At 40.3% G+C, this 21,471-nt stretch overlaps 1 non-coding gene across 1 annotated transcript; it reads right to left on the bottom strand.

The window, feature by feature from the left end:
• Positions 1-13,016: 13,016 nt before the first annotated feature.
• LOC131244685 (small nucleolar RNA R71) lies at positions 13,017-13,123 on the bottom strand. Its single transcript, XR_009170464.1, has one exon. It is a non-coding gene; the product is annotated as a small nucleolar RNA R71 (small nucleolar RNA).
• Positions 13,124-21,471: the final 8,348 nt, after the last annotated feature.

A 21,471-nucleotide genomic window follows, 5' to 3' on the forward strand; every position in this document is an offset into this window, starting at 1 on the left:
TAAAATCATTTCCCCACATTAGCAGTATGCATGCTTTTGTATACCTACGTAAGCTAAGCTAGCTTCTTTTATAAAAAAAAAAAAAAAAAAATCAAAACTCTGGATTTACGTTGTTTTTTTTTTTTTTTTTAATGGTAAGGCCAATTGATGATAGGATCCGTTTGGTTATTATTATTATTATTATTCTAACCACTTGCGTGGACCCATTTGACTGATTAGATGTCGTATACGTAACCAAGTTGGCAAGACCACTTTATGTTAGATATGGTGGAAAATTAATAGCAGGTCTATTCTATGCTATGGCTAAGCGAATTCCGTGGATCAGATGGTTTTGAAGTTTCTAATTCTAATATGAGATAACGGGTCTATCCATCTCAAAATGTTAAGGCATCCATTTGGAAATGACTCGTCGCTTTAGCAGATAAAGGCGAGTGAAGCCACCGTGATTGATTCATCTTTTGAAAGTTATTCCTTCCAACTACTTTGGTTCACCAAGTGGAAAGGGCCAATTAAATCAAAAGGAAATTGATTGGATTCAACTATGCGTGGTCCAACTCTCCCACGTTCAATCGGGACCGTCCAACTTAGTTCTTGTGATTTCAAGGGTAATGATGTGGTAGAGGTGAAACAACGAAGGAGAGTTTATTTTTGCATTTTTCAGCGGATACAGTTGGGGCTGTAACTTCAGAGTTGAAGGATGTGCCATTTTAGGTCTCTCCTTGTTCATTCGTCGTGGTGCCCCAAGATCTTAGTGCAGAGCGACTCCAAAGTCTTTGTAGAGTTCTTTTAACTCAGCTAATCCTTGAAGGTGGAATTTATGGTATTGGTGGGCCGAGTTGCAGCCCTCAAGAGGGAGAGGCTAGCTAATGGGGTAGTGAATGGGTTAGCTGAAGCATAGAAGGACGTGATGAGATTGAGGGCCGTTTTCCTTGGGAGATAATTATGACGTGATGAGATCGAGCACCGTCATCCTTGGGGGATAATTAGGACATGATGAGATCAAGCACTGTCTTCCTTGGGGGATAATTACTCTGAATCCATGGAGCTTCAAAATAAATTGATTGATAATTGTCTCATATGTGTGCCCCGGTTACACTATTAATAAAGTGAAAAAAAAAAAAAAAACTAAAATTCGTAATTACCAAAAATAGCAAATTCTAATTCTAATAAAAATTTATATTTTAATAAAATTATTCTAAAACCTAATTTCTAAAAATAACAATTTCAAATAAACTTTCGCTAAAAGAGTCTTAGCATGATTAGAAGTTATTTTTAAAAAAGAAGAAAATCTAAAACTCTAAAAATAAAAAAATATTACAAAAATCGAAATGGCTAAAAATAGTAATTTTTTTTCTTAAATTTTCATTTTTGAGCTGAAAGTGCATGTTTTTTAGAAAAACAGACAGAGATAACCCATGTTATGAGTCGATTCCCCCCAGATGACCCATTATAGTAAAGATTGATAGGCTATGCACTCTGTAACAATACCTGGATCAAAAGTTATGACCAATTTACGATTCACCTTCTTTTATTCCAACCACGCTAGGAATGTATCGGTGCCATGTCCTACATCATTAACTTACTTGGATAGCGATGCACAATGTAACAGAGTCTTTCATTTAGTGCCGAATCTTTCCCAAATCATCCATGGCATGCTATTCCCAGATGAGGTGGGGGTGGGAAGCATGAAGGAGACCTCCACCTAATGCCTTGGGGTGTCAATTTCGGGACATGATAGGTGGGCCCTAGTTTTTTTATACTAGGGTTGGCCCGAATGTATAGGCTAGCTATATTTAGCCCTTTTATATATGAATTCCCAGTTTATTAAAAAAATGTGATAGAGCAATCCCATAGTAGAGCAATCTCACTACATTATATGCGGAATTGGGTTCTTAATTATTATTATTATTATTATTATTATATTTTTTGGGTTAGCTTGTTAGTACACACCCATGTCAGTACACACACTCCATGTTAACCCCAATAGGGATTGATACCAAGCCCTCAAGTGTTGAAACGAGGTATCTCCACTTAGTTTGCTAGTTGGAATGGTTTAACCAGTCGGCTTCATTATGGATGAAAAATGTCGCAAAGATCGTACTTACCAAAAGACCATTCCATCAACATCACAGGCTCACTTATCCTTATTTTCTAGGAATTTTTTATTTTTTAAACTTTCCTGAGCTTGATGTGAACCATGAGTTGCTTTTCTTTCTCACCATCAATCTGAAGGCTACCCTTTAGGTAGATAGATTGTTTGCCCTATACATTTGAATTAATTTACATTGATTATAGGTGTTGCTCTCAATTCAACTAAAATGGACCACTCATGTGGCCAAAGTCTAGATTTTACACATGTGTATATACGCAGGTGTGCCAGAGTATACTTGACTCAAGGGTTAATTGAGTTGTTGGTGTTCTCTTCTCTTATACAAACAAATCAGAGACTAGGATTGGAGATGCAAAGTCCCTCAGCCACCAAAATTGAGCTTCGTTCAGGCGATTTGTGGAAGGGAATGATGTTTACGCTTCCAAATGAGTTCCTTTTGCCTTGTGACAATAGACGTGACCCTATGAAATTAAGGACCTTTTCGGCATATGATTCGCTACCGAAGTTCAACCGTAAAAAGAATGTAGAAAAATATATATAAGACAAAAGTATTCTTCTATTAATGATTTTTACAATAATACTACTTACGATTGACTTGAGGAACGACGATCCATTCATCACCTAATTGGGAATGAGCTTCGTAGCGGAACAGACGTGACATGCAAGGATGGTCGTCTTTTCATTGCTCGATCGGAATCGAGTCCAGTGGCAAGACGGCCGATGGAGAGTGGATCTTTGACAATTTGTTCGTTACTTGATCAAAATTGAGCATTGTGGTGAGATGGCTGGTGAGGTGATAACTTGTTCGTGGTCTTAATAAGAATCAAGCACATGGTGAGACAGTTTTGATTCGAATATTTGTTTGTCATTTGGTAAGGATCAGATTTCATGGTGAGATGACAGCAGAATCACCTAACACGTAGTAAGAAAGTCCCACAGCCTTCCGAACTGAGCAATTTTCCTTACGATCCATTAGGATGTCATAAATGAAGGATTACAAACTAGGGGGCTTATGATATAAGTAGTGATGGGGCTAAACTAAAATAAATAAATAAAAAGATAAACGTCCACGGTGGACGGCAAAATAAAGTTGTGCTTGGTTCTTATGGCCTAATGTCTTGAGCTTTTCATTGATAGTTGCTGTTATAAACTTCTAAGAGGCGGTGGCCTTGTCTAGTCTTCAGCATCATGAAAGTTCTAGATGTTTGGCTGTACAAATATTTCTTTGTTCTCTTGTGTAAGCGTAACCTATTACATGCGACAACGTGTTTAAGAGAAACACTATTGTATGCATTAGCCAAAATCCTTGCTTCTCAGAGAAAGACTCTCATGTGCATTAGCCAGAATCTTTGCTTCTCTAGACTTCTGCATTGAAAAGTTGCTAGAATCCTTACGTCACTTGGCTTTAACATTCGTAGAGAGTTGTTTTTAGTAAGGATCTATCATTTAATGCTCTATAAAGGTTTCATTTGATGGAATTCTGAATTTATTGTGGAGAGAGATAGTCTTGCTTTAATTAGACTTTTGCTTTTACATAAAATACTTTTGATAAAAATCTAGCATTTAATGCTCTCTCCCATCCATGTCTCTAAATTCTCCTCTTGAAGTCATCTACACTATACGTTGCCACGTGGTATTTTCTAGATCGTTCAATTTGAGCATGCCAAAATGGGTGTAAACGATAATGGAGGGCGCAAATAGGATTTCGCCCATCCTTTAGTGTGTGGTGTTGACATGTGGCACCATCTTCCGTCAGCTCGAGCTTTGAGAGAAAGTGGTGATTTTATAAAAATCCATTCAATCAAACAAGCCCTTACAGGGAAAAATCTTTGAGAGCACTGATTTTTCCAAAAGTTAGTGCCATGTTTTGGTGACGTGGCTTTGGTGGTTCCCTTACTATGGGACCTATTGTGATGTATATATCTTACATCCATGCCATCCATCCATTTTAACAGCTCGTTTTAGGGCATGATTCAAAAAATGAAGCGGATCCAAAATCTCAAGTGGGCCACACCATAGGAAACAGTGGTCATTGAAAGGACTACAAAAATATCAGCTTGATCCAAAACTTTTGTGGCCCACAAGAAGCTTTTCATGGTTAATCACCAGTGTTTCGTATGGTGTGGTCCACGTTAGATTTGGATCCAATTCAATTTTTTGGGACCATGCCCTAAAATGAGTTGTCAAAACAGATGGATGGTGTAGAGTGGTGGGCCCCACAAAAAGGAACAGTCCACGTCAATCATATAGAACCATTATATAGTACATATCAAAATAAAAGAAGAAACGAAGGAAAACCAAGCCAAGGTAAAATTGAGCCAAACAACAAACGAATGCACCACCATAAGGCCCCTGATACACCCAGATTATGGGAGATCTGGCAGAAAAACACCATTTTCAGGTACTGGGGTTGTTGGGTCATCTTATCATTATGGGGAGATTGGTTATCCCATTATTTACTGTCCATTTAACTTATTTTACAAGGGTTGCATGTGGGGCCATCATGGTGTGATTCAATTTGTTTGGCAAGTTCTCCCATTACGAAAGTATGGACATCCCAAAAATCGTGCCAATTCAACTATCATGTGAACCGTCATGTGCACCAAAATCGTGAATTTGGAAGTTTTTAAGGCTGTTATCCATTGTTTTTATATGGTGTGGCTGAATTAAGAATTGGTAGGCCTAGTTCTCTAGCATCGCAATCCTATGACCCACTTTAGGTTTCTGCTAGCTTCTAGTTGGTATAAAATTAATAGGTCTATTCTATGTTGTTAAAATCAAAATAGCTATAATTAGATGGGCCTAATTCTGTGTTCCCATCATCATGGTAGGGAAATCTATCTATTTAAAGAAGTGGGAAGGAGATGGTCGGGCATGCATGCATCTGATTAATTGAAGTATGACATGCATAACGGGTACATCCCCCAATTTACTGACTAGACAAGATGACTGATCGGTTCAGTAGTTAAGGATACTGCGATTGATCCATCTTTGGAAAGTTACTCCTTACTCCCAGCTACTTTGGTTCAGCAAGGGACAGGGCCAATTCAATAAAAAGGAAGTTGATTTGGTTCGACCGAGTTGGAACCATCCGACTGAGTTCTTGGGATTTCAAAGGTGATTGGATGCGATAGATGTGATAATAATAATAATAATAATAATACTTTGGAACATTGTAGAGCAATCTCACTCCATTATACGTGGTTGGGTTATCCATCAATCTGAACGGTTTAGCTAGTTGGCTAATGAACAATGTTTCAAAGATGGTACTTCCCGGAAGACCATACATCACAGGAATCACGTATCTTTACTTTCCAGAACTTGATGTGAACCATGAGCTGCTTTTCTTTCCCACCGTTGATTTCAAGGCTACCTTTTTGATAGATATGATCTTCTGTTCTATACATTTGAATTAATTTAAATCCATAATAGGTCCACTAAAGGATTCGGATGGGGTGGTGACCCAAGGCTACCCCAGGTAACTGGTGGAAAAACTCTGTGGGCCCACCATGATTTATGTATTTTATCCACGCCATCCATCCATTTTTCAGCTCATTTTAAGGCATGAGCCCAAAAATGAGGTAAATCCAATGCTCAAGTGGACCACACCACAGGAAACAGTGGGCAATGTTTATTTGTCATCAAAATGTTCATAAAATCATAAAGTCACGCAAACTGGAAGAAGGGTAAACAAAACTATCCACATTTGTGGCCCCCAAGATCCCCACTGTTTCCTGTGGTGTGGTCCACTTGACCTTTGTATCTGCGTCATTTTTGGGCTCATGCCTTAAAATGAGCTGCCCAAATGGATAGACAGTGTGAATAAAACACATACATCATGGTTGGGCCCACCTTACAGCACCCACTACCAATCCGTGATTAAAACAGAACCCTACCACGTGTAATTTTGAATTATGACTCCCTCACTAGTAGGGAATTAATTGGAGGTCTAATCCTTACTGTGTATGTCACATTCCAAGATGAGGAAGTGTCTGTGGGCAGAAGCTATGTGGGCCAATGAGAAATCCATGTTATCCATCATTTTGCAAGCCAACAATAACAGGGCGAGAGTGGAAAAAAAAAAAAGCATATCCAAAACACAGGTGAGCCGCGCATGCGAAAGAGTGGTGCTTGAACACTCACCATTGGAAACTTTGCAGAGCTCATCATAATGTTCAACTGTTGTTAAGGTTATTCTCATTGGGATTAACTGAAAACGCATATCATCCTCTCCAAAACTTCCATACCCGTTAAATCCCCATCGTTTCAGGTAACATGGCTTACCAGCTGAGTTTTGAATATGCCTCATTTTTTAGCTTGTCTTATTATGAGCGGGCAAAACTGATGAACAAAGTGGGTTTCATTGGTGGGCCTCACATTGTTCGTTGGATGGGGCCAGGCAATTCACGTTCAAGCTTTGGGACACGTGCGTGTGCATGCGCGCACACACACACATACACATATATATGAACTTCGCACGAGGTCAACCTCATGGGAACTTTCTATGAGGTCGATGTTAGAAATTATACAGATTAATGTATTTTTGTATAATGTGGAAACCGAAAATTGTAAAATAATCAGAAATCAGGACAGGCTGAAGCACGTCAGAAACACTGTCCTTAAAGCATTATTTGCCCCTACTCAAGTGAATTGAGTATGCTGATAGGTTACAGGCAAATAGCTTCTAGGATACGACGAGCCTGGAGTGGGTCTGCATTGAGCAAACACGAAGGCCCACCAAATAGAACTCAATTACACACTTTCTGGTATATTACAGTATAAAGGAAAAAATTCCAAGAGAAGAAGAAAAGAAGAGAAAAAGTAGTTTCGACTTCTGCACAGGTCAGTTCAAATCTTCAGCCACTGGTTCAATTAAACCGTCCTAGACCACACCGCTGGTCTGTTCTTCAAGCTAAGGTTTAAGCCTTGCTACGTTGCTGAAAATACTAGAATATATGAGTGGAGAGAGGCTGGCTGTCTTAATTCGCATGGGTTTGCTGGAGTGAGTTGAGATGGATTGGAAACCCATCCGGGTTCTCCTTTTATAGGCTATGGTGGCTAGGGGGTTATGGTCCAGAGACTTAAATTCCATTAAGTCATTTCTGGCTGTTGAAAAACTAGCCGTTTTACGTACGAAGTGCAAAGTGCGCCACTAGCGCCTCTACAGCCACAATGCCTCACATGCCCACGCCCTCGCACCGAGCCCATGACCGTGATCGAGACCGAGACCGAGTCCGAGACCGAGACCGAGCCCGTGCCCGTGCCCGAGCACGAGCGCGGAACACGCAAGGTCCATAGTCCACGGACTAGGTAGGTAAATATTATAATACTCCACATCCTTCATATAAACTATAGCTTTTTCTCTTCTCTTTTCCATGTGGGACTATTCTCAAAAACTCACAGAAAAGTGTTTTTTAAAACAACTTTTTATATTATATATTATTTTATTATTGAAATATATTTTATTAAAATCAATATTTTTTGCAACAATCCCCCACTTGATTTTTTAAAATTATTTTCTCGGTTAAACAATACTACCAGAATAATCAGCTTATATGCATAAAGAAATATATCTTTTGATTTTAATCTTTCCTTAGTGTAAGTATTTCAAAACTCTGTCGAAATGACTGGTAGTGGCAGCTTTGAACCAGTTATTCCTAGATAACAGAATTTAAAATACCACACACATATTCGCTATGTGTTTGTTAGAGTTCCCACAATCTTGCTCAGCACAATTAATGGCCATGTGCTTATCCTAATTCGTGAACGATCCCGAGAGAAAACTCCTAACTCTCATGAGAGATGGCACCATCTCTACGTTCATATAGGTGAAATGCTTCCAGTGTCTCCATTACTATAAGATACTTGTCCTTATAGACTCAATTTCATTAAGAGTTCTAAGACTTAACCCTCTATCGTAACGCTCAACACTTATCTATTATGGATGAGGTTTTATAATTTAGTGCTGAAAACTTTTCACATATCAGTGACTTGTTCTTACCCATTAAACCCAAAATTAAAAATTTTCTGACTTTAGATTGGATTACCATCACTGGTGAAACTTTGGTTGAAGAGTTTCAACCCCATCCCTCTAGATGTAGCCTTTACTACCTCTCTCGGTAGAGGTTTAGTGAAAGGATCTGTCAGGTTATTGCTTGATTTCACATAAGAAATAGCAATGATTTCATCTCGAATCAATTGTCTGACATAATCATGTCGAAGATTAATATGTCTAAACTTACCATTATAAGTGCCGCTATAGGCTCTAGCTAATGTGGCTTCACTATCACAATGTAGTGACACAGCCGATATAGGCTTTACACAGAAATGGATTTCTAATAGAAGATCTCTTAGCTACTCAGCCTCTTTGCCTGTTGCAGCCAGGGATATAAATTCAGACTCCATAGTCGAATGCGTTATGCAAGTCTGTTTATTGGATCCCCAAGATACAACTGCACCTCCTAGGGTGAATATCACCTCCTAAGGTGAATATCCACCCTGTAGTAGACTTGTTGTCCCTTGCACTCGATATTCAGCTCGCATCGGTATATCCTTCCAATACGGCAGGAAACTCTGAATAAAATAGTCCAAAGTCTTTGGTTGCTTTTAAGTAACCAAGGACTTTACTTATTGCATTCTAGTATTCAGTACTGGGGTTACTAGTAAACTCACTAACTTTACTTACAGCATATGCGATATCAGGTCTAGTGCATTGTATAGCATACATAAGACTTCCTATAGCCCTCACATATTCTAATTGTGCAAATATTCTTTCAGTATTTTCTTTTAGTTTGATACTTGGATCAAATAGGGTTTTTGCTTCTTTTATATTTAGATGGTTAAACTTGTTTAGTATCTTCTCAATATAATGAGATTGACACAAAGCATAACCTTCACAATATTTTTTAACTTTGATACCAAGAATGGTATCAACTTGTCCAAGATCCTTCATTTTAAATATGGAAGATAAAAACCTCTTTGTTTCAGTCACACCTTCCATTTTTTTTTACTTATTATTAACTTGTCATCAACATACAAACAAATAATAACAATGTAACTACCATCTACTTTAGAATATATGCATTTGTCAGCTACATTATGCATGAAACCATGAGATAGTATTTTGGAATCAAACTCTCCATGTCATTGTTTTGGTGCTGGTTTTAATCCATACAATGATTTGACTAATCTACATACTTTGTTTTCATTTCTTGGTAGAACGAATCCTTCAGGTTGTTCGATATATACCTCCTTGATAAGGTCACCATTCAAGAATGCGGTCTTTACATCCATTTGGTGGATGTGAAGATGATGTATGGAAGCTAGCACAAATAATATCCTAATGGATGTTATCCTAGTTATAGGAGAGTATGTGTCAAAGTAATCTATTGTTGAGGGTCAAATATTGCATATCAGACCCCAGTAATTACCCGATTTTACGAATATGATACTGTTTGACGGCATGTTTTAATCGTATTTGTAATACAGGACGCATTTACAAGCATGGATTGAAATAGAAGGCTAAAAATATGGATTTAACATTCAGGAATCACCATGACAAGGGCCAGACTCCAGGGGACTAAGATCAACGCCAGAGATCCAAGAAAACCGAGAAATTGAAACTCAAGTGACCTGAAAAGTGTCCAGAATGCAAGATCATAGGGTTCCCACCATCTGATCAGTTCAAAACTCCATACGTGGCCTGAAGACCATAAATGAACCGTACACGTGAAATTTCAGCTCCTGGATCACTGTGGAAGTAGCCCAACGGACAGATCAGCTCCTTTAATCATTATATGGGACCCGCCTGCTATCAGGATACGCTTCAAATTTGGTCCCCACGGTTAAGATAAGATGGAGCAACGATTGGATGGATCGGATCTCTGGTATACATCACCATAGGACCCGCACAAGCGGTGCATGTGCACAGCTTGGACAGGCACCGTCGCGCACCACACGAATTCATATCGGTCAGCATTGCGCTGACCGATGAATTCCGCAAGAATTTCAAAGACGCAACAGCGTCTTCGACGTTGTTTCCGGGCGTTGATTGTGGGCCCCACCCATTGGGTATTCTGATAATCTGGACCGTCCAATCGATCAATAGGTGGGGCGTAACCCTCACCTAGATGTCCTATTCGTCCCATCATGCACACACGTGTAAAAAAAAGATCGAACGGAAGATGGACGGTGGACTGAACCAGCTTGTGGACCACACTGAAATCTAACCAAAACCATCCCTTCCTGAACAGTTTTTCGTCCTGAATCCAATGGACGGATTGGATTTCCCAGAAAAACAGTGAAGTGGGCTCCGCCATTGTCACAGCGTCAGATGACGCTACTCTGTTTTTTTGCGTCCGGAAAACCCGGGTTTTCCGTGCGGTTCTGGCCCACCATAGTTGATCAGAGGCTTGATCCAAACCATCCATCGTGTATCTCGTCCAGAGATCTCCCAAGGGACGTCATCTATTTGGAAAGAATGGGATGGAAGTGGAAGTTTTTCCTTCCGTTTTCTTGGCTGCAAAACGCCCCTACGCTCCAACCTTGCGTAAATACATCCTCCGCAGCCTATTCCTTCTCGGACTCAGCCTCTCCACGGCCATACGCACCTGCCTATAAGGGAGGAGGGGACGGAAGAAAGAAAGAAAAAAAAAAGGAAGAGAGTACAGGAGAAGACAGGGAACGTGGAAAGCGAAAGAGGCTTTGAAGCAGCAGGTGGGTTTTTCTGCTGGACCATGGGACTTGCAGCGTTTTGAGGAGAGCACTGGAGCAGGGTTGTTGCTACACGTGAGGGAGGAAAAACGGTCTGGCTGACGTGAGGCTGGGTCTGTTCTTCTCTTTCCTTCTTGTTCTTTTCTATTTTTTTCTGTTTATTTACTTTGTCTACGGGGTCCTAGCATGATCATGCTAGGCTAAACCTCTTAGCTAGGGCTAAGAGGTGAAGCTTGTAGTGAGATGGGGGATTTTATTCATTGCCTTTAATTTGATTTCAATTCATGAACTGAATCTGATTTTCGTTTAATTAAAGGAATACTTTCAGTTTTCTGTTGTGATTGAAATTATAATGGGTTTGCAATGGCTTTGAATATTTCTTTCCCTTTTTATGTTTATGAAGTCAGGAAGCCCTGTTGTTCACCATTGTTCCATGGGCATGGTAGGATGACAGTACCCTTCCTGAACTTCATACATTGTTGATTGGTTGGTAATTAGTTTAAATCCTGTTGTTCGCTTTGTCTCCTGGGCATGGTTTGATGATGGAATCCATTCTAATTCATATACCTTTCATCTCTTGAAAACCAGATCAAGAAAATTCAGTTTGAATTCCATAATCCTTGATGCAGGCATAAGATCTCCCTGATCTCTACAAGTGGATCCTCTGAATCCCTAGTTTTCCTTCCTCTGAATTCCTTAAAGTTTTAGATAATTATTCCACAATTATTTCTTAAATTCTATTTTGTTTAGATCGCATCTTAGTCTAGTTCTAGTTCTACTTGGTTTCAGATAACGTACAGGTATCAGTCCCTGTGGATTCGACCTCGGTCTTACTGAGTTTATTACTACATCACAACCCTACACTTGGGGAGTGAACAAGTTTTTGGCGCCGTTGCCGGGGACTGACGGTTACGATTCTCTGAAATTAATTGGTTTTAGGATTAGTTTAAGATTAGGATTTTACTAACCTTAGTTTTTATTTACTTTTGTTTGAGTTCAAAACTAACTTTTTTTTCCTGTTTTATAGAATCTTGACATAAGTTTCTCAATTGGTAATTCCTTCCTAATCTCTCTACTTTTTCCTATTTTTAAGAATTAGGGTTTAAATTTTAGAAATTTTCTAATTCTAGTACCCTCCCTTCTGTAGGAAATAATTTATTTTTAGAAATTAGGTTATTTCTTTCCCTTTTTAGAAATTAACTTTCTATTTTTATTTTAGTAACTCTCTAATTCTAACTCTCTTAGAATCTAATTTGTTTCCTAATTTATTTTTAGAATTTTTGTTTAGAAACTAACCTTCCTATTTTGTAGGCTTTTAAAATAGAAATTTCTAATTCGGTAAGCTCTTTCTCTACTTTCTATTTTTCAGTTCTCTTTTAGTAATTTACTTTCTAGTTTAGGACTTTCCTAATTAATTTTAGAAGTTTCCACTTTCTTTTAGAAATTAGTTTACTTCTACCTTTACTTTAAAGGATTGTTCCTCTTCTTTTAAAATCTAACTTATTTTATTTTATTTTATTTTGCAGGTTTTAACTCAGGACTCCAATTTGGTAATTTCTTTCCAACTCTTTCTTTCTTTCTAGATTTTCTTTTCCTTTCTTAGGATTAGGTTTTTTTGAGGGCTGCGAGTGTTTTCATGCCCAAGTGGGCCCGTGACGACACTCGACGTCTCTTGACTGAAGGAGGATTGGTTGAGGGGTTGACTATCCATCGCAGGACTAGACACCGCTCGAAATCCCCTGAGTTAACTGAAGTTATGGCTGAAGACCAACCTCCTCTACCTCCACCTAGGGTAGAGGATACCCAAGATGAGAATGAGGTGCAACAGGCACCCCCGCCTCGTACTTTACGAGATTATCTACAACCGGCGGGAGTGAGTATGCCCTCATGCATGATTTTTCCTGAAAACACAGGACAAATGGACATCAAGCCAGGAGTTATCCAACTCCTTCCCAAATTCCATGGACTTGAATCAGAGAGTCCATATTTGCACTTGAAAAAGTTCGATGAGATTATAGCTACATTATGTTTTCCTAATGTATCTGAGGATACAATTAGGCTGAAACTCTTTCCCTTTTCCTTAAAAGAGAAAGCTAAGACGTGGTTACATTCACTGCGTCCTAGATCCATTGGCACATGGAACGACATGCAGAGGGAATTCATAAAAAAATTCTTCCCACATCATAAAACGATTACCCTCAGAAAAGCAATCATGAACTTTGCCCAAAAGGAAGATGAAACATTCTTCCAATGTTGGGAAAGGTTCAAAGATTTGGTCAGTTCATGCCCACAACACGGATTTGAAACGTGGCGCATTACAAATTTTTTCTATGATGGACTGACATCTTCCATGCGCCAAATGGTGGAGACAATGTGTAATGGAGAGTTCATCAACAAAGATGTTGACGAGGTATGGGATTACCTCGATAGTCTCGCTGAAAAAACACAATCATGGGACTATTACCCAATGGCGAACACCACGTCTAGGCCGACTCAATTAAAGGAGAAAGGTGGATTATATCTCTTGAAAGAAGAGGATGATCTCAAGTGTAAAGTGACTACGCTCATAAGGAAAGTTGAGGCCATGGAAGGAAAGAAGGATAAGGTCAATGAAATTGTTCATGCATCTGTGATTGCAACATTCACACAATTGAAAATTGTCCTACAATACCGCCTTTCGAGGAGTGTTGAATGAACAAGCCAATCGTAAATAATTATCAAAGACCTTTTCGACCTAACTCCAATACATACAACCCTGGCTGGAAAAATCATCCAAACTTTAGTTGGAGGAATGGACAGACGGCTACTCCTCCAGGTTTCTTCAATCAAAATCCAAATCAAGTGAAACCTCAAGAGGAACCGGTTCAAAATCCCATACAAGAGCTGGCTCAGGCAATGCGGGGAATTACAGATTTTATGCAAAAGATAGACTCTCGTATGACGGTTATAGAAAAAGGGATGCTTCCTGCACAACCTCTCCCCAATCCTAAACCGCAGTACGAGAGTAATGATCCCAGTTCTTCAAATCAAATGGGGCATGCTAAATCCATCACCACTCTTAGGAGTGGGAAGATCATTGATAAAAATCTTCCGGTTAGGCCCGAAAAGCCTCAAGAACCAGAAGAGGACAACAATGATGGATCCATTGATGCCCCACAAAAAGTCGAACCGGAACTTCTAGAGAAGCCAGTTGCTCCATTCCCCCAACGGTTGGTTTCACCAAAACCTCTCTCTAACTCTCAGGATATCCTAGAGGTGTTGAAACAGGTGAAAGTCAACATTCCTCTACTTGATGTCGTTAAACAGATACCTTCATATGCCAAATTCCTGAAAGACTTATGCACGACCAAAAGACGAAAAATTATTCAAAAGAAAATATTCTTGACTGAAAAAGTGAGTGCCATCCTGAAGCAAGACGTGCCGCAGAAATTCAAGGATCCCGGTAGCCCAACCATATCATGTGTAATCGGGAACCATCGAATTGATCACGCACTTCTTGACTTAGGAGCGAGCGTCAATTTGATTCCCTACTCGGTATACAAACAGTTAGGTTTGGGTGAATTAAAACCCACCCTAACCACACTACAACTTGTTGATCGCTCTGTTCGTGTACCAAGAGGGATAATTGAGGATGTGTTAGTCCAGGTCGATAGATTTTACTACCCTGTAGATTTTATCATCCTAGACACCGAACCCATCAATAACATGAGCACTCAGATTCCCGTCATTCTTGGTCGCCCATTCCTTGCCACGTCAAATGCAATTATCAATTGCAGGAATGGTATCATGACTATGTCTTTTGGAAATTTGACATTGGAGTCAAACATTTTTTTCAATAACGGCAGCAACGCAGAGGATGATGACGATTTCCACGACATTAACATGATTGACTCTTTCGTGGAAGATACGACACCTCTAACCTTATCCTCCGACCATCTGGAGACGTGCCTGGCCCACTCCCATGATTTTGATGATGACATGATTAGGGAGACGTGTGCCTTGCTTGATACTGCACCGGTACTTGAAGTTAACCAGTGGAGGCCACAATTTGAAGAATTACCACAAACCGATGTAGTGCCTCTACCGTCTAACCTCAAGCCGCCGAAGCTTGACCTAAAACCTTTGCCCTCTGATTTGAAATATGCCTATTTAGGTCAAGATGAGACATACCCGGTGGTGATCTCTGCCCATCTGGAGAAAGAACAGGAGAGTATGCTCATATCTACTCTCATTGAGCATAAAGGAGCCCTGGGATGGACGATAGCGGACCTCAAGGGAATCGATCCATCGATTTGTACTCACCGCATATATCTTGAGGATAATGCAAAAACCGCTCGGCAACCACAACTTAGACTAAATCCAAATATGAAGGAAGTGGTTAAAGGCCGAGGTTCTTAAACTATTGGACGTGGGTATTATATACCCTATATCTGATAGTCAATGGGTGAGCCCAACTCAAGTGGTCCCTAAGAAGTCCGGAATCACCATCGTAGCCAATGCTAATAATGAACTCGTACCAACTAGAGTCACTACTGGTTGGAGAATGTGCATTGACTACAGGAAGTTGAATACCGTCACAAGGAAAGACCACTTTCCTTTACCATTCATTGATCAGATCCTTGAAAGGTTAGCTGATCATTCCTATTACAGTTTCCTTGACAGGTATTCGGGCTACAACCAGATAGAGATAGCCCCTGAAGACTAGGAAAAGACCACATTTACATGTCCCTACGGCACCTTTGCTTACCGAAGGATGCCATTCGGACTATGTAATGCCCCTGCCACCTTTCAGCGATGTATGCTTAGTATCTTTTCTGATATGGTGGGGCAATACCTAGAGGTCTTCATGGACGACTTCTCTGTTTATGGTCCATCTTTCAGCAAATGCTTGGAAAGTCTTAAATGTGTGCTGAAAAGATGTGAAGAAAAGAACTTGGTACTTAATTGGGAGAAGTGCCATTTCATGGTTCAGAAGGGAATTGTCCTTGGGCATATCATCTCGTCCAAAGGAATCGAGGTAGATAAGGCAAAAATCGATCTTATCTCTAACCTACCTCCACCCAAAAACATCAGAGACGTGCGATCCTTCTTAGGACACGCAGGATTCTACAGGCGATTCATAAAGGACTTTAGTCTCCTCTCTCGTCCTTTATGTAATCTGCTTCAAAAGGATGCTCCGTACGAGTGGACTGAGCAATGCCAAGAAGCTTTCACCAAGCTTAAGGACACGTTAACCACTGCACCTATCATGCAGCCACCCTACTGGAACCTTCCTTTTGAGCTTATGTGCGACGCTTCTGATTACGCGCTTGGGGCGGTCCTAGGCCAGAGAAAAGATAAGAGGCCCTACGTCATTCATTACGCAAGTAGAACTTTAAATTCTGCCCAGGTGAACTACTCGACTACGGAAAAGGAACTCTTAGCTGTAGTGTTCGCCTTGGACAAATTTAGGTCCTACTTGATCGGATCCAAAATCATTATCTACACAGATCATGCAGCACTTAAGTATCTTCTTTCTAAGAATGATTCTAAGCCCCGCCTGATACGATGGATCCTCCTACTCCAAGAATTCGATTTGGAAATTAAAGATAAAAAGGGAGTAGAGAACGTAGTGGCTGATCACCTTTCTCGCCTTAATACCTCTGAGTCCCTTGAGACGACTCATATCAACGACATGTTCCCTGATGAACAACTGTTCCGAGTCTCCCATTCACCTTGGTTCGCTGATATTGCTAATTATCTTGCTACAGGTGCCATACCGACACAGTGGACTGCGCAAGATAAGAAGAAATTCTTCACCGAGGTGCGCAACTTTTTCTGGGATGATCCTTATTTATTTAAATATTGCCCAGACCAAATTCTAAGGAGATGTGTACCAGACGATGAGCATCAGAGCGTCATCTCCTTCTGTCACTCAGAGGCCTGTGGTGGTCACTTTTCTGCTAAAAAGACCACGGCCAAGATTCTGCAGTGTGGCTTTTACTGGCCCACTATGTTTAGGGACACTCATGAGTTTTGCAAAGCTTGTGAGCGTTGTCAGAAATTGGGAGCATTGTCCCATCGAAATATGATGCCTTTGAATCTCATTCTTATCATTGAAGCATTTGATTGCTGGGGCATCGATTTCATGGGACCATTCCCCCAATCGTTTGGAAATCTGTATATTTTGCTCACCGTGGATTATGTCACTAAATGGGTCGAAGCGATTCCGTGTCGAAAGAATGACCATCGCACGGTCATTAAATTCTTAAAAGAAAACATCCTTTCTCGATTCGGAACGCCTCGAGCCATCATTAGTGACGGGGGCTCACACTTTTGTAATAGACCATTCGAGAGCTTAATGAAGAAATACGGTATCTCTCATAAGGTAAGCACCCTGTACCACCCACAAACAAGTGGGCAAGCTGAGATTTCTAATAGAGAAATTAAACACATTTTGGAGAAAACGGTTAACCCTGATCGTAAGGATTGGTCAGTTCGATTGACCGATGCCTTATGGGCATACCGTACTGTATTTAAAACTCCTATTGGAATGTCTCCCTTTAGACTTGTCTATGGGAAGGCTTGTCACTTGCCTGTGGAGCTGGAACATAAAGCGTACTGGGTGATCAAAAATCTTAATTTCAATCTGGACAATGCTGGCTCGCTACGCAAACTTCAATTGAATGAACTTGAAGAAATCCGGAATGATGCGTACGATAATTCGAGAATTTACAAGGACAAGATGAAAGCATTTCATGACCAACACATTTTGTGAAAATCATTCACGCCTGGTCAGAAGGTCCTTTTGTACAATTCTCGATTACATCTCTTTCCGGGTAAGCTTCGATCTCGTTGGACCGGCCCTTACATTGTTGTTACTGTTTTTCCTCATGGGGCCGTTGAGATAAGAGATCCCGACAATGGCAAGGAGTTTAAAGTCAATGGCCATCGATTAAAACCATTTGTCGAGAAATTTGATTCAGAGGACATGTCCATGCCTCTGACTGATCCTGTTTACCAGGATTGATCTCCTAGTCTGATGGAGGTATAGGTAGGTTTCCTGTTTTCTTAGGACTAGAGTAGTTGCTTTATTTGTCTGGCTGAAGACGGTAAACTTAGCGCTCCTGGGAGGCAACCCAGTTCTTCATTTCATGTCATTTTTTTATCATTAGTCAGTTCAATGTTTGTGGGTAACATTACTGCAAACCCTCACGAGACTACAACTCGTCCACTAGGGGCAACCTAGGGGTTTAAAGGCTTGTTGCATATGCTAAATGCAATCGAGAGCACCTGCGAAAGTGGTATAGGTAGGATTTTGTCTTTACTTTTGTTGGTTTCTCTCTTGTACTGACCCCCTTTTTATGTACATAGCTATGGAAAGCCTCTTGATTCTTTCAGGTATTATCTTCCCATCACTTCTCATTTACTTATTTTGTCCCATGTGCATCGCATGCTTATTTCTTTTACATTAAGGACAATGTAGATTTTAGGTTGGGGGTGAGAGATTAGGTTTCCTAATCAGTATTTTCTTAGTCTTGAGCAGAAATTGTAAAAAATTTTAAATTTTTCTAGAATTTCATATGAATTCGAAGCGATTTTGACGGCCATCTTGGATTTAGAACTACAAGATGCGTGATGTTGGTACTTTATGACTCTTGGATTCAGTTATCTATTAAATTTCACAGCTAAGTTTGAATTATTAATCCATTATTAGAATTTGTAAACATTGGTTGAGTCATGAATTCGCAGGACACATCTCGCTTGCATATTAAGGTTTCAGTTCGATATTAAAGGATTAACTTGGTAATCACTAAACATGAAAGGAACCAACTTGGAAAATTGAAAGGATTGGGCAAATGGTCTTTACCTTAGGTTTGCTCCCTATAGGTGTAGATTTAATTCCCCATGAATGATATGTGAAAAAGTTGGGTGTACAGTCTTTACCTTAGGTTTGCTCCCTATAGGTGAGGATCTGATCCCTCTTCTTGGCGTTACTTCTAATAAAAAAATCAAAAAAAAAAAAAATGTGTAAGCCAAGAAGAGTTATCGTGAATTCTCTCAGTTGTTACCAATGATATCCTTAAATATCAAGGTGAATCTTAATGTTGACAAGTCGAGATTAGATTATACATTCGTAAATCTCAATGGTTAGAATTTTTCTAATTAATGGAATAATACTTTGAACTTGATTATGAAGTTTACCGTGCGCTGAAGTCTAGGAGAAAGTAATATCCAACAGTCATGAATCTAAAAATTCTCATATCTGGATTACTCTGCAAAAATCACTCGAGTTTATAAATTGTTCTGTAATTCTCAACTTATTTTTCGCATACTTTGCTCGGGACTAGCAAAATGCTGGTTGGGGGTTGTGTTGAGGGTCAAATATTGCATATCAGACCCCAGTAATTACCCGATTTTACGAATATGATACTGTTTGACGGCATGTTTTAATCGTATTTGTAATACAGGACGCATTTACAAGCATGGATTGAAATAGAAGGCTAAAAATATGGATTTAACATTCAGGAATCACCATGACAAGGGCCAGACTCCAGGGGACTAAGATCAACGCCAGAGATCCAAGAAAACCGAGAAATTGAAACTCAAGTGACCTGAAAAGTGTCCAGAATGCAAGATCATAGGGTTCCCACCATCTGATCAGTTCAAAACTCCATACGTGGCCTGAAGACCATAAATGAACCGTACACGTGAAATTTCAGCTCCTGGATCACTGTGGAAGTAGCCCAACGGACAGATCAGCTCCTTTAATCATTATATGGGACCCGCCTGCTATCAGGATACGCTTCAAATTTGGTCCCCACGGTTAAGATAAGATGGAGCAACGATTGGATGGATCGGATCTCTGGTATACATCACCATAGGACCCACACAAGCGGTGCATGTGCACAGCTTGGACAGGCACCGTCGTGCACCACACGAATTCATATCGGTCAGCATTGCGCTGACCGATGAATTCCGCAAGAATTTCAAAGACGCAACAGCGTCTTCGACATTGTTTCCGGGCGTTGATTGTGGGCCCCACCCATTGGGTATTCTGATAATCTGGACTGTCCAATCGATCAATAGGTGGGGCGTAACCCTCACCTAGATGTCCTATTCGTCCCATCATACACACACGTGTAAAAAAAAGATCGAACGGAAGATGGACGGTGGACTGAACCAGCTTGTGGACCACACTGAAATCTAACCAAAACCATCCCTTCCTGAACAGTTTTTCGTCCTGAATCCAATGGACGGATTGGATTTCCCAGAAAAACAGTGAAGTGGGCTCCGCCATTGTCACAGCGTCAGATGACGCTACTCTGTTTTTTGCGTCCGGAAAACCCGGGTTTTCCGTGCGGTTCTGGCCCACCATAGTTGATCAGAGGCTTGATCCAAACCATCCATCGTGTATCTCGTCCAGAGATCTCCCAAGGGACGTCATCTATTTGGAAAGAATGGGATGGAAGTGGAAGTTTTCCCTTCCGTTTTCTTGGCTGCAAAACGCCCCTACGCTCCAACCTTGCGTAAATACATCCTCCGCAGCCTATTCCTTCTCGGACTCAGCCTCTCCACGGCCATACGCACCTGCCTATAAGGGAGGAAGGGACGGAAGAAAGAAAGAAGGAAAAAAGGAAGAGAGTACAGGAGAAGACAGGGAACGTGGAAAGCAAAAGAGGCTTTGAAGCAGCAGGTGGGTTTTTCTGCTGGACCATGGGACTTGCAGCGTTTTGAGGAGAGCACTGGAGCAGGGTTGTTGCTGCACGTGAGGGAGGAAAAACGGTCTGGCTGACGTGAGGCTGGGTCTGTTCTTCTCTTTCCTTCTTGTTCTTTTCTATTTTTTTTCTGTTTATTTACTTTGTCTACGGGGTCCTAGCATGATCATGCTTAGCTAAACCTCTTAGCTAGGGCTAAGAGGTGAAGCTTGTAGTGAGATGGGGGATTTTATTCATTGCCTTTAATTTGATTTCAATTCATGAACTGAATCTGATTTTCGTTTAATTAAAGGAATACTTTCAGTTTTTAATGGTGTGTTGTGACTGAAATTACAATAGATCTGCAATGGCTTTGAGTATTTACTCCCCTTTTTATGTTTATGAAGTCAGGAAGCCCTGTTGTTCACCATTGTTCCATGGGCATGGTTGGATGACAGTACCCTTCCTGAACTTCATACATTGTTGATTGGTTGGTAATTAGTTTAAATCCTATTGTTCGCTTTGTCTCCTGGGCATGGTTTGATGATGGAATCCATTCTAATTCATATACCTTTCATCTCTTGAAAACCAGATCAAGAAAATTCAGTTTGAATTCCATAATCCTTGATGCAGGCATAAGATCTCCCTGATCTCTACAAGTGGATCCTCTGAATCCCTAGTTTTCCTTCCTCTGAATTCCTTAAAGTTTTAGATAATTATTCCACAATTATTTCTTAAATTCTATTTTGTTTAGATCGCATCTTAGTCTAGTTCTAGTTCTACTTGGTTTCAGATAACGTACAGGTATCAGTCCCTGTGGATTCGACCTCGGTCTTACCGAGTTTATTACTACATCACAACCTTACACTTGGGGAGTGAACATCTATCCCTTTTTTTTTGTCTAAAACCCTTAGCTACTAGTCGAGCTTTAAAGGTTTGGATAGTCCCATCAGTGTGATATTTCTTCATAAA

The sequence above is a fragment of the Magnolia sinica genome, chromosome 4 (assembly GCF_029962835.1).
Source record: "Magnolia sinica isolate HGM2019 chromosome 4, MsV1, whole genome shotgun sequence".
Classification (NCBI taxonomy): Eukaryota; Viridiplantae; Streptophyta; class Magnoliopsida; order Magnoliales; family Magnoliaceae; genus Magnolia; species Magnolia sinica.